General features: G+C 40.6%; 2 non-coding genes across 2 annotated transcripts; one reads left to right on the top strand and one right to left on the bottom strand.

Moving 5' to 3' along the window:
• Positions 1-4,238: 4,238 nt before the first annotated feature.
• trnar-ucu (transfer RNA arginine (anticodon UCU)) lies at positions 4,239-4,331 on the top strand. The gene is made up of 2 exons: positions 4,239-4,275; positions 4,296-4,331. It is a non-coding gene; the product is annotated as a tRNA-Arg (tRNA).
• Positions 4,332-12,803: 8,472 nt separating this feature from the next.
• On the bottom strand, positions 12,804-12,875 carry trnaw-cca (transfer RNA tryptophan (anticodon CCA)). The gene has a single exon. It is a non-coding gene; the product is annotated as a tRNA-Trp (tRNA).
• Between the last annotated feature and the right edge of the window lie 899 nt (positions 12,876-13,774).

Below are 13,774 nucleotides of genomic sequence, written 5' to 3'. Positions count from 1 at the left end.
TACAATCAGTGTTGGGTATTTACTTTGCTTTGAGATGCCGCTTTTAAAGGTGATATATAAAATCAAGGCTTTAACTCCGCAAGTCTGAGTTCTCGTGTCTGTCCTATCCAAACCCGAAAGTATTACAATATGTATCTTTATAGCAGGTGGTGTACAACTTTTTAGCATAGATTACACTTTTCTAAAATGTATTTAAAAAAAAAAACGATTACAATCTAATCTTTCCATGTTTGATCCCAGGATCCCAAGAAAAATAAATCTAAACGGGGAGAATGCTATGCTGAACGTTAATTAAGATACTTAGAAGACAAAGATATCAATTTATGTTGCATTTGTCTGATTGTGAATCAAAAAACACATATATTTAAACCTGCGTTTGCGATTTAAATCAAAACGCGATTTAAATCAATATAAATGTTTATATTGTAACACATAGGTGACTATTCATTGTTATTAAAATGACTTAAATTCGATCATGTTGTGATATTTAGAAATATAAATTTGTTTGGTGCGAGTGAGGTTTTATTTAATCTCTGACCCAGGGAAATGTTTTATTTTTTCAAAGAAATGTTTGTTGAAAAAAAAGTCATGACTCCAGCAGGATTCAAACACACAGCATGTGAGGTAGGAGCCAGGAGCCTAACCCACAGTGCCACCAGCAAGGTCACATGCAGAGTGCTGAAAAAGCACTACAGAAACATTATCAACAGACAATGTACAGCATGTACTATTCTTGTGTTGCGGTACATGAATATAATTATATCGTTATTAATTTCTTTAGATACGCAATTCCATATTATATTCCCTTTTAATCAAATTCTAAAAGTATGCTTGTTGACTCCAGTATCACATTAGTTAAAGACTTCGAAGCTTAAAATGTTAAGGGAGAAATGGAATACTGGTGTGTATTTTTTATTTAAAGTACAGAGACCAGCCATATACTGTATGTTTATGTTCCAAAATTAATATTGTTTATGGCCTTCACACGCGTTACAGTATGCTCCTATTCTTTTTATGCTCAGGTACTAAGATTTCCCTTCAGTGGTAAAATTCCATATGAATATTCAATGCTAAAATGGGCACAGTAAAGACATTTACTGTAAATCTTTCTACGACCGACCAACGGACTACGAGTGCCCCTGTCGGTCAACCAATCACGTACCGCGGTATTTTGCGTCATCCCGCATCACAATGCGCGACGCCGTAGCCAATTACCTCCGGTATGTGTCTGTATTTGTAAGCAAAGGAGAGTCCGTGCTGCGTGTGAAACACATCAATAGTTCAGCATTTCTGAAACGTTTAATTGAATTGACAAAGAAATCCTCTCCTTAAACTTCAAAAAAGGATTATCTGTGGAGCCAGCAGGCGTAACACTGCAGTTGCCCGTTTCTCACAGGTGTTTGAAGTTGTGGATAACATTTAGTTAAACCTAATAACTGGTTGGGCCACCCTTAGAAGCAACAACTGCAATCAAGCGTTTGCGATAACTGGCAATGAGTCTTTTACAATGCTGTGGAGGAAATTTGGCCCACTCATCTTTGCAGAATTGTTGTAATTCAGCCACTATGGAGGGTTTTCGAGCCTTAACCGCTTTTTTAAGGTCATGCCACAACATCTCAATCGGATTCAGGTCAGGACTTTGACTAGGCCACTCCAAAGTCTTCATTTTGTTTTTCTTAAGCCATTCAGAGGTGGACTTGCTGGTGTGTTTTGAACTTGAACTTGAACTTTATTGCCATATGTAACCGGTACTGGTACAATGGAATTCTTACTTACAGAAAGTCTCTCGATTGTGTAAACAAGTGTAAAAAACAAGACAAAGTGCAAACAGTGCATCAAGACAATGTACAAACAAACAATAGACAATGTGCAAGTAAACATGTAGACAGTTTGAATGTAAACAATACAGACGTGTAAACAATGACTGGAGATGTGCAATAGATAAGAAATCATAAAGAGGTAGATGGTGATGGTGTAGGTGTGGTCCGAGGGGGATGGCTAAATTTGTTCGCCAGTCTCACTGCTTGTGGATAGAAGCTATTGAAGAATCTAGTGTTAAGTGTCCGTATGCTCTTATATCTCTTGCCTGAGGGCAGTGGGGTGAAGAGCTCATGCCCGGGGTGGTGACTGTCCTCTGTGATGGCCAGAATTCTACCATGGCAGCGGTCCTCATAGAGCTGTTTAATCTCGGTGAGACCGCAGCCGATGATCTTCTGGGCCATATTGACCATTCTCTGTAGTGCCTTTCTTTCTCGCGAAGAGGTGTTACCATACCACACAGTGATCCCGTTGGTGAGGACGCTTTCGATGGTGCAGCGGTAGAAGTTCACCAACACATGTATTGGCATCCCGCATCGCTTGAGGCACCTCAAGAAATAAAGGTGCTGCTGAGCCTTCTTCATGATAGAGTCAGTGTTCACAGTCCAGGTTAGATCTTTAATGTGAATTCCCAAAAACCTAAAGCTGGTGACTGTTTCCACTTCCGTTCCATCAATACTGAGTGGGCTGTGAGTGTATGGCCTGTGTCTCCGAAAATCCACTATTAGCTCTTTCGTTTTCTTTATGTTCAAGTCCAGGTTATTGCTATGACACCACCTAAGCAGCTGTACAACTTCATCCCTGTAAGTGGACTTGTCATCATCACTGATCAGTCCTATTATAGTGGTGTCATCGGCAAACTTAATGATGCGGTTGTTGCTGTGTCTTGCTGTGCAGTCGTGAGTGAATAGGGAGTACAACCTTGGACTCAGACAGCAGCCTTGTGGGGTTCCAGTGCTCAGGGTGAGTGGTGTTGATGTTTTATTGCCTATCTGCACCACCTGTGGTCTCTCGATAAGAAAGTCCAGCAGCCAGTTGCAGACAGAGTTGCACAGACCTAATCCCCTGAGCTTTGTCACCAGTTGACTGGGTATGATGGAATTGAATGCTAAACTGTAGTCCACAAACAGCATTCTCACATACGAGTTCTTAGTGTCCAGTTGTTCCAAGGTTGTATGCAGAGCCAGGGAGACAGCATCATCCACTGATCTGTTGTTCTGGTAGGCGAACTGCAAGGGGTCCAGGGACTCTGTGATGGAGGAGTTGATGTGTGACAACACCAGCTTCTCCAGGCATTTCATCACCACAGATGTTAATGCTACTGGGCAGTAATCATTCAGGCATGTCACTTTTGTCTTTTTGGGGGTTGGAACAATAGTGTTTTTTTTAAAGCAGATGGGGACCATGGACTGTGACAGGGAGGAGTTAAAGATGTCCATAAACACTGTGGTCAGCTGGGCTGCACATGTCCTCAGGACGTGAGGTGGTATCCCATCAGGCCCTGCAGCCTTACGGATTTTCACCCTGCTCAGAGTCTTCTGCACGTCCTGCTCTGAGAGTTTCAGAACAAACTCGCCCTGCACACTTGGGGTCTTCTCAGCATTGCCCGTGTTCAGAGCATCAAAGCGGGCATAGAATTTGCCCACTTTGGATCATTGTCCTGCTGCAGAACCCAAGTGCACTTCAGCTTGAGGTCACGAACAGATGGCTGGACATTCTCCTTCAGGATTTCTTGGTAGACAGCAGAATTCATGGTTCCATTTACCACAGCAAGTCTTCCAGGTCCTGAAGCAGCAAAACAGCCCCAGACCATCACACTACCACCACCATATTTTACTGTTGGTATGATGTTCCTTTTCTGAAATGCTGTGTTACTTTTACGCCAGATGTAATGGGACACACCTTCCAAAAAGTTCAACTTTTGTCTCGTCAGTCCACAGAGTATTTTCCCAAAAGTCTTGGGGGTCATCAAGATGTTTTCTGGCTCATCAGTGGTTTTCGTCTTGGAATTCTGCCATGCAGGCCATTTTTGCCCAGTCTCTTTCTTATGGTGGAGTCATGAACACTGATCTTAACTGAGGCAAGTGAAGCCTGCAGTTCTTTGGATGTTGTTGTGGGGTTTTTTGTGACCTCTTGGATGAGTCGTCACTGTGCTCTTGGGGTAATTTTGGTCTTTAGAAATGGCTTTATAAACTTTTCCAGACTGATAAATCTCAATCACTTTTTCACACAGGGCCATGTAGGTTTGGATTTTTTTTTCCCTTAATAATAAAAACCTTCATTTAAAAACTGCATTTTGTGTTTACTTGTGTTATCTTTGTCTAATATTTCAATTTGTTTGATGATCTGAAACTTTCAGTGTGACAAACATGCAAAAAAATAAGAAATCAGGAAGGGGGCAAACACTTTTCCACACAGCTGGCTCTGTGGCGCAATGGAGAGCGCGTTGGACTTCTAGGCCTTGATAGAATGAAGTCATTCAAAGGTTGTGGGTTCGAGTCCCCCCAGAGTCATGTGTCATTTTTATTGAACCTTTCGAAATTCCTCTAGGGATTGGTGTTGATCAAGTCAAATACAGGACTTCTTAAGAGTCCACAGTTGAAAATGAACCAGCAGCCACAAGAAAGAAATAAGCACTGGACTGTGATCACATCACTCCTGTCCTGGAGTCCTTGCACTGGCTTCCTGTCAACTTCAAAATCCTCAAGCTCACCTATAAGGCTCTCCATGGCTTGGCACCTCAGTACCAGTCTGGGTTATCACCCTACTCCCCACCTCACAACCTCCGCTCTTCTAATTGTGTTTTCCTATCTGTCCCCCAGTCCATCTACACTCTATGGGTGACAGGGCCTTCTCCTGTTTTGCCCCAAAGCTCTGGATCTTTATCCCCAAGGATATCAGAGAGTCACCTTCTCTAAACTCCTTCAAATCCAGACTCAAAACCCTCTTCTTTAGAAGAGCCTTTAATGAACTATTCTTTACCCCCTCTGTTCCTACTGTATTTAATACCACCATCTATTGTCTCCTCTAACTGTGTATTCTCATCCTGCTTATCTTGTGTATTTTTTTAACTTTATTGTTGTCATTCTGTAAAGTGCTTTGAAAAGCCACCTTTAAAGGCGCTATATAATGTAAAGATTATTATTATTATTATTAATAATGAACAGTGCATTTAACACTGAGCACATGCGGTCCTTCTTTGCAAAGGATTGCAAAGGTTGGGAATTAGCTTTTCACTCATGTTGTTGAAGACCGTATCCTGGCTGTGTTGCAGGAAATGTCTGGATGCCATCACCGGATCAAGGAGAGGATCAGGGTTTTGGGAAGTCTTTTTGATGCCTGACACTGTGTGTTTCCTGGTTGTAACGGGTGTCATTCTGGACCTAAACAACAGAGAACACCATTGAAATCGCTGAACTGCCTAGCGGACACTGTGTCGCCTTCTTCTGACCTGTAATTAATGCGATTCTCTGAAAACGTGGCACGTTGTATCTGTGCTACCTTTATGGAGGGTGACCATACTCATAAGGATCATAGATTCGATCACAAGCATCTAAAAACGAGAATGAGAAAATGACATCACGCTATAAGGCTGAATGGCACGAATTCTCCTGTTCCTTCTGCAGCAAATGTGAGTTTTTTTGCTTCTTAACACTGAGATAGTTGGAGATATTTGGCAGCTGTGGGATTCCAACTCAACCCTCAAAGAGACTGGAGCTTTAATCCAGCTCTAAACTAAAAACTGGGTGACTTGTAAGGGCTGGTAGGAGAGGAAAAGAATAAATGCTTCTTTTTTGGTCTTTAGCTACTAAAAGAAAGGAAAAAAATATTTGATTATTATTTATTCACCAGTTGTTTTGATCAAATCATTGTAACGCAGTGCCATATTAAGGTATAATATGTACATGAACGTCATGTCTGAGTCGATGATGGCAGCTGAGTATCGCTGGAGGACAGTTCATCATGAGTGGGTAAGCCTGCATAATGAGGGAGAAGAGATCAGCCTCTCTGACGCAGTGTCCAGTGACACTAACCTTCTGTCCTACTGTTCTCTGGTAATGTAGAGGGTGAATGTTTATTTAGGTGAATGTAAGGTTTCATTCTTGTAAAATATTTCCGAGCACTTTTTTTGTTGCTGAAAATTAATCTTATGCATTTGAATGAATTCCGATATTGTCACCTAATTCTATACATTGTTTCATCAGACTAGAACATTTAGAGGAGCTCAATTGCATTTATGAATTGCATAGTGATAGTATTTCTTTCCGTTTAAATACTTCAGTCAAAAATGTAGAGAAGGTGCTCCTGTTTTCACCATTATAAGAACTGTGATGCACCAGTAATATTTACTCTCACAAAAGTATTGTAATTGTATTGTTCTGTTCTGTAACAATCTTGAGTGACACAAACCTTCTGTTTTACTGCACTACACTTCTCCAGAGGCCAGTTCAGCACACAAGGATCCTCAGTCAAACAAACACTGCAATCGCTTGATAAAAGCCATTCCTCATCCTTTCTCTTAGTATTGGTGCAACTTTTGTATGCAAAGAAGGCGATTTGACAATGAAAGGTGCAATCATCTTAAAGAGAGTCTTCATGAAGGCATGCACAGCTTAAGGCACATGAAGCTGAATCCGTGAGCTGATTGACACAAAACAATGTCGCATCGCATTATCCGCAAAGCTGTTTTGCTTGTCTGACCACCTCTTCGTACTTTACAGTGAGCGCACATATTTCAGTTTCTTCTTTTGTATTTTCCTTACTATTTTACTGTCCCTTTCCCCCATGTGGAGATGTATCCACTGCCAAAACTGCTGTCTGATTATTTAAATTATCTGTAAAACTGTTACATGACTTCATCTAATTGTAAATTTATAAGACAGTCTGTGAGACATTTGTGAGAGTAACTGAATCCCAGGGCTGGTGTGGAATCACACACAGACAGGTCTTCTGTGTGATCTGAGTCCCACTGCTCAGAGCTACAGACTGGTCAAATGGTCACTATTGTAGACCATCGGACCATCGGCTACAAATAATCAATATACTGATCATAGTGTCACTACTGGTGTTTATTACATAAATACTATATATAAATAATAAGATAATTCCACACTCATGTGTGTTATAAAACATTTATAAATTTTGGGAGGCTGACATACAGTAAAGAAAGTAATACCGAAGGGCTGGAAGTCCTGGAAAGGGTTCATAGAAACTTCTTGCTTCTGACCTGGAACAGAGCCCACAGCTGCCAGATCAGTGACCCCTGAGCCCAGTTCACAGAGAGGAGAACCAGGAGCTCTTCTCTGTCTCTAAGAGGCTGTGAGGAAGGAGAAAAGGGGGAGATGTGACTTGAGTCCAGGCTGTTCTGATATTATTCATGAAGCAGCACTGATTGTCTGAATATTTTCTGGTCCTGGATTGTGAAGATAGTGAGCAGTATGGAGTTGAGCTTCAGTCTGAATGTTAGTCTACACTGTGAATCCGAATGAGAAGAGAATATTGATTTTTTATTCTGCCTAAGAGATTTTTTCTTCTTTGCCAGGTGGTGTTACATCCCCTTTAGATACTCTACACAGACTGCCAGAGAGAAGAAGAGAGAGAGAGATGGACAGATAAGAGCACACGCAGTGAGAGAGACATACGTCTTGATTTACTTTGAAGCAAATGTTCATTTCCTTTCTGGAACAAGTTGTTTCTGAACTTCAAGACATTCATACAACTTCTGAAAGATAAAATACAAATCTTGCTTATCAGGACAGAAGAAATACTGCAAAAAAATGTCAGTGATTTTTTCTCATTTTAACTAAATGTGCAGAAAAACAACGGCAGTGCATCTCCATCGTCTTGATTTAGCTTAATACAAGTATTCACTCCCTTTAATGAAAATAAAAACCTGTGAAAGATGAAATAAAGTTCTTGATTATTCTTCGTCAGTGCAGAAGAAGTACTGCCAGCTGGCAGGAAAATGCCAGTATTTTATTTTCTTAAACTGCAAACGTATGAATGGTGAAAATGTGTCTCTGTGCAGCTATTAAACAAAGAGCTGGTGGTTCAAGCACACTCAGGGACATGCTTCAGATTGTTATGATGTAACATAACCATCGCTAAAAATTGATGGGATTTCTTCCCAAACCCTCTTGAACTTCGCAGCAAATGTGTGTTTTACTTGTGTGGAACTACAAGTAAAGAATTAAGTACCTAAGTCAATGTCCAAGAAAACCATCTTCACATGGGGAATTTTTCTTCAACTGGCTGTTGGGAGAATTCATTTATACACCCGTTGTATCCTTAGCAAAAATATTTTAAAATTAGAACACAGATTTGTTGGAGAACTTGACGGTCCTTGACAATTATTATTAAATAAGTATTATACAAATGTGCATTGCTATTTTAAATATGTACCTTAATTGTAATATATATAAACATAAATACTTTGATATGGATATTCATATATTCAGCACACTTCCACTGCGCCACTCTGCTGACAGCTGTCTTAGTGTGATGCAACACAACTTTTCTATCTTTGCTTTCGAAAAGTGCGCCCAAGATGAAAAGTCTAAACGGTTAACGCAGACGTCACTTTGAGCACTTGGTCTTTTATAGTACGAATCATCACACGCTGCTCTACATGGACGTGTCTTCAAGATCGTTGTGAACCAGAGCTTCTTCTTTCCTAGGCAACTGATTCTTTCGTCGTTAATTCCCAAATCTTCAATGAGAATCAGTGAAATGAAAACCAAACACACTCGCTTCCTAGTGTGAAAGAAAAATGATTGAAGCATTTGAGAAATAACGAGAGTAGTCTGAACAGCTCCAGCCTATCAACTGCTCTACAAAGAGATCGCTCCCTCTACACCCAGTTTATAACACTGAAAATGATTCAGAAAGCACAGCAAAGTTCTAAAAGCAGAGGTTGAAAAGCGTCTATAAAAAATAAAATAAAATAAAAATAATAATAAAAAAAAGCGTCTGGATACGTAAAATGTCAATTTAGTAACATCTTCAGCTTTGAAAGATTGTAATCCATATATTTTTGTTGCACTCTTTTTTACATAACAGGCTTTCGATAAATAAACTGTATTGTAATGAAGGCTGCATTAGTAAATGTGTATCTACTGTAGCATTGTTAAATAAAATCGGGACATGTGCCAGTCTCGAATTAATCACTCTTTGCAGGCACATTACGGAAACCTGCAGATGTTCGCTGGGAGAAGTGACTCCTGCAAAGAGTGTTAATCGTCGAGAAAAGCACTCCTCTCGGGAATATATTTCCAATTTCTGAAGAGCCGATTTTCGCGATTTTTTCCCCGATATTCTTTTTCCAGTGCGGTTATTGATCGCGTTCGAAAGATGATTTTCATAATGGACGTGTTGCCTGCAAAGTCACAGTGAAACTGTTAATGGCGAAAAGATTCAGAATATTTTTTTTTAGAATACCCATTTAATTTTTTAGCATTCTTACAAGCAAATTGTTTATGGAAACGCTAGTGTAAATTACAGTGTAAATAGACAGGAGCTATTACTATTTTAAACACTAGTTGTGATAGCTGTAGCTCTTATCTGCATCTGAGTTCCCGGTATGAATACTATAGGTTATAATTTATCTGCTCGGGCTAGGATACGTTCCTGTTTCTCAGTTTGATCAAATATGTACTGAAAATACATTGAAAAAAACGGTGTCGGTGACACCCCCTACACATCTCGGTGGAAGTTGCCATGTTCAAAAAATCCTAAAAAGAGAATTAAAGTTTCACACAACAAAGCATGACTGTGAAAGGTCAGGAGGCCTGCCTAGTGAGCACAACACTTGATCACAGTAAAAAAATAATTAAAAAATAAAGAAATGGTCCACAACTCAAAGCAAGGTTGTATAAGTTTAGGGAAGCTGTCTGGTGTGTAAAACACCTGGTTGCAGCACTGTGGCTGTTGTGCTTGAAGAGCTATTGACTCGTGAATACCACCCGCCCATCCCCATGTTCCGCCTGTCTAATGGTGCCATATTGAAAAAATCATAAAAAATAAAGAAAGGGGCCACAGCCACAGCAAGGTTGTATAAGGTTAGGGGAGCTGTCTGGTGTGTAAAACACCTGGTTGCAGCACTGTGGCTGTTGTGCTTGAAGAGCTATTGACTCGTGAATAGCAGCCCCCTATCCCCATGTACCGGCTGTCTAATGGTGCCATATTGAAAAAATCATAAAAAATAAAGAAAGGGGCCACAGCCACAGCAAGGTTGTACAAGGTTAGGGGGGCTATCTGGTGTGTAAAACACTTGGTTTCAACAGTGTGGCTGTTGTACTTGAAATGCTATTGAGCCACGAAGAAGACCCACCTATCCCAGTGTATCACCTGTAGTGTTATCTTCAAAAAATCATAAAAAAATTAAGAAAGGGGCACAGCCACAGCCAGGTTGTATAAGGTTAGGGGGCCTGTTTGGTGTGTAAAACACTTGGTTTCAGCAGTGTGGCTGTTGTATTTGAAATGCTATTGAGCTGTGAAGACGACCTGTCCCAGTGTATAACCTGTAGTGTTATCTTCAAAAAAGCATACAAAAATAAAGGTTCCACAACCCAAAACAAAGCTAGGAAAAGTCAGAGGACCTGCTTAGTGTGCAATACTCTTGCAGCATTGTGGGTGCTGTGGTTTAAATGCTATTGGTTTGTGAACAGAATACCCCTATCCCAGTGCATTGTGCCATATTAAATAAAAGCATGAGAAAAAGAGATTCAGAATGCAAAGCTGTGTCAGTGTTCTGTGTAAAAAATCGGTTTGAACATCATGGGAGCTGTTTTTAATAAGCTGCTGAGAAAAGAATATTTTAATCTTCCTGCTGTCAGTAGTATTGTGAATATAGTTGACCCTTACCTGAATGAAAACAGGGCATAAAGGAAGGGTTTCAGAAATCAAACAAAGCTTTATTCCCGTGCTTACAGTCTGGGTAATGGGAGACTGCGCTGTTCTGCTTCCTATGGTCATATACGGGTTTTTCGCATGAAGCCGTATTGAACAGTATTTCTCGCGTTGTGAACGTGTGCACACAGCGGTCCCCCGGGTTCCAGTTCGTGCGTAATTACGCATCGATGAAAAACCGGAGGTTTAAAAAAAGATAATTAGCTCACTGATAGTTTGATGTAAAGGCTGTGGAAATATCCACAAGTCGTGGTCTTTAAAATGCATTTGGTTTGACGGCGTTCTGTGCTTCCATTGCGAAGATATGGACAAAAGAATATTCGTGCATGGTCAAAAAAATGTCATAAAATCGAAAAAGTAAAGGCTGAGAAAGCATCCACAATGTATTTTATACACAAAACAAGCATTCTCGCAACTCTAAGAGGTTTCGTGAAAGCGCTACAGGCGTGCCAAAATCGTTTTCGAACTTCGAGCTAACTTTACCCCGGTACGCGCTAACTGATTGCGCCACAGAGAATGACTGGTAAGGTCATTTCTCGAATCACAAGTTTTCGGTTAAAAAAAAATCTCTTCCCGTTTATTTTGCCAGCCGGTAATATTTCTTCTGCACTGATAACCAAGAACTGAATTTCATGTTTTGCAAGCTGTGTGAAGTTCATCAAAAACAAGTTTTTGAAAGGAAATGAACACATGCATTTAACAAAATCAAGCCCTTTGTGAGTGCCCCAAATGGTACGTTCTGTACTACAACATAGGAAGAAATACATGGCTGGGATTTGAACCACAGTTCTGTTGTTCAATAAAGAGGCACTTTAACCAACTAGGCTACGGTGACAGGACCACCATCACCTTTTACAGCCACTTGGACACACCGCTCTGAGACATCTGTGTTCAGAAAGCGCTGAACCTGCGCTCAGAGCAAATTGCCTCTTTTACATACAGTAGCAGCCCCGACACTGAGAAACGAAGAGAACTGGCTTTTATCTGGCATTTTTCATGTCCAATGCATTTGACATCTAACAAGGGCGACAAAGTTCTTTTGCAACACTATTTCTTCTTCTTTTTTATTTCTGTACGCTTTGATAAAAAACGAGAAATCGTGCAACGGAAAAATGTTTTTTTTTCATAGACAAAACGTGCACCAGGAAATGTTGTGTTGAGAAGAAATGATTTAACATGATACGTGACCTAATTTATCCGAGCAATTGCTCGACCAGCAAGATCTGGAGAGGTTGGAGAGTCTGGTGGATGTGATAATTATACGGTGTTGTGGAAGAAAACAGTCTTTCTTTGAATTCTCAGTCAGAATTTCAGTGCGAAACATAAACCCCTTGTCTGATTTAAAGAGATTATATTTTAAAACTCATAAAAAATAAGAAAACACATGTTTCTCACTTTGAAATTTTAGACGGAGCGGTGTATTACTAGTAGCGGCGCTGAGCACACTATGGGGGAATTCAGGTCATGTGAAATGCCAGCGGTTTAATAAGCAATGCGTCTGATTTCGGATCATAAGATTGTAGGTTCGACTTCTACCTGGCTCGTGTAAATTTTATTCAAGCTCCTCAGTAATAGCTGTATATTATGTAATGAACCGCACCTGAAAGCAAACATTGGGTCTGTTTCCTTTGTTTTCCAGCATGAAATAGCAAATCGTTACAAAAAGCACCTGCTAATGTCCAATAGCGGGTTTTGTTTTCAAATTACAGTTTCAGGCTTCAGACACTTTTTAATAAAACAAAAGTGTCCGGAAACTCATTAACTTTCAGGTTTGCTTGAACCTGTATTAAAAAAAGTTATCTGAAACTTCCGGGATTCCATTAGCTGATGTAGCTGTCTCTAAAGTTGGACGTGATGTTAAGCAGATGTGAACTGTGCCTTTTCTCTTAAAAAAAAAAAACAAAGTTCTTTTTTCCCCTCCACTCCAATGCTGGAGACTGTAAGCCTGTGTGAGCTCCACACTGCGTGTCCTGTACTGCTCTATTTTGTTTTGATTATCTATGTGGTGTACAGATAGAACTCAACTGCATGGGGTGAATTCCGTGTTCAGGACCAGCAGAACCTGAAAAAGTAACAGCTGACCTCGACATGATTTGAACACGCAGCCTTCTGATCTGGAGTCAGGCGCGCTACCGTTGCGCCACGAAGTCACGGTTGTCAGTGCTGTTGAATTTCCCAAAGGAGACAAATCAGCTTCACAAAAAAAAAAATCACCTGTGAAGAGCGCAGCTCTCCGAAGAGAGTCTCTTCTTCACAGACCACATTTTATTCTTCCTGCGCAGCTCTTGTGCAGGTGTTGTTCTCAATTACAGATCCAGGAACACTGATTTTTTTTCTATTTTTTTAAATTAAGTACCCCATGGTGCACCGGTAGCACGTCTGACTCTAAATCCCCAAGTTCATTTTCAAAGTATATCGGAGTCAACTGATACTGATCAGGTTCTGCTGCTACTGAACCCGCAGTCTTCACCTTAAGGTTCAATTCCTCAAGCCTTTTGACCTTATATGTCCATCCCTTCTCGTCAAAACTCGTATTTTCACAGAGTACCCTTCAGAAATCGCAGTATAGAATGAAAAAACTCCAGTAGATCTCGGCCGCTGTTGGTGATTTTCTCTGGAAATTTTACGGAGTGTATCACTTTCACTGAGACCGAGAAGTGTTAAGCTGTACATGAGTCTTTGTGGTTCGGTTGTTAACCAAAAGGGTGGTGGTTTGAGCCCTCCCAGGGACACTATGAGCCTTTTAATGTACACACCCGTCTCACTTTATCTCCACGGTCGGTCTTGTACCGCAATCAAATACAGAGCCCGTAGGAGGGAGTAAGCTCGCATATATAGCTCACCGTGTATATAATGAAGAAGCAGAGGTTAGTTTCTCATCTGCGCGTTACAGAGCCTTACGCAACTCGTACTGTACCAACAGCTAGGGTTTGATCCCTGCACGGGCTATTAGTTGAAAAGCCATTGTAAATGACGTGTAAGAGATTTATAGATACTGTAGATCAGTAGTTCTCAAACTGTGGTACGCGTACCGGCAGTGGTACGTGGA

The sequence above is a fragment of the Lepisosteus oculatus genome, chromosome 14 (genome assembly GCF_040954835.1).
Source record: "Lepisosteus oculatus isolate fLepOcu1 chromosome 14, fLepOcu1.hap2, whole genome shotgun sequence".
NCBI classification, from domain to species: Eukaryota; Metazoa; Chordata; class Actinopteri; order Semionotiformes; family Lepisosteidae; genus Lepisosteus; species Lepisosteus oculatus.
This window is presented reverse-complemented; position numbering and strand designations above follow the sequence as displayed.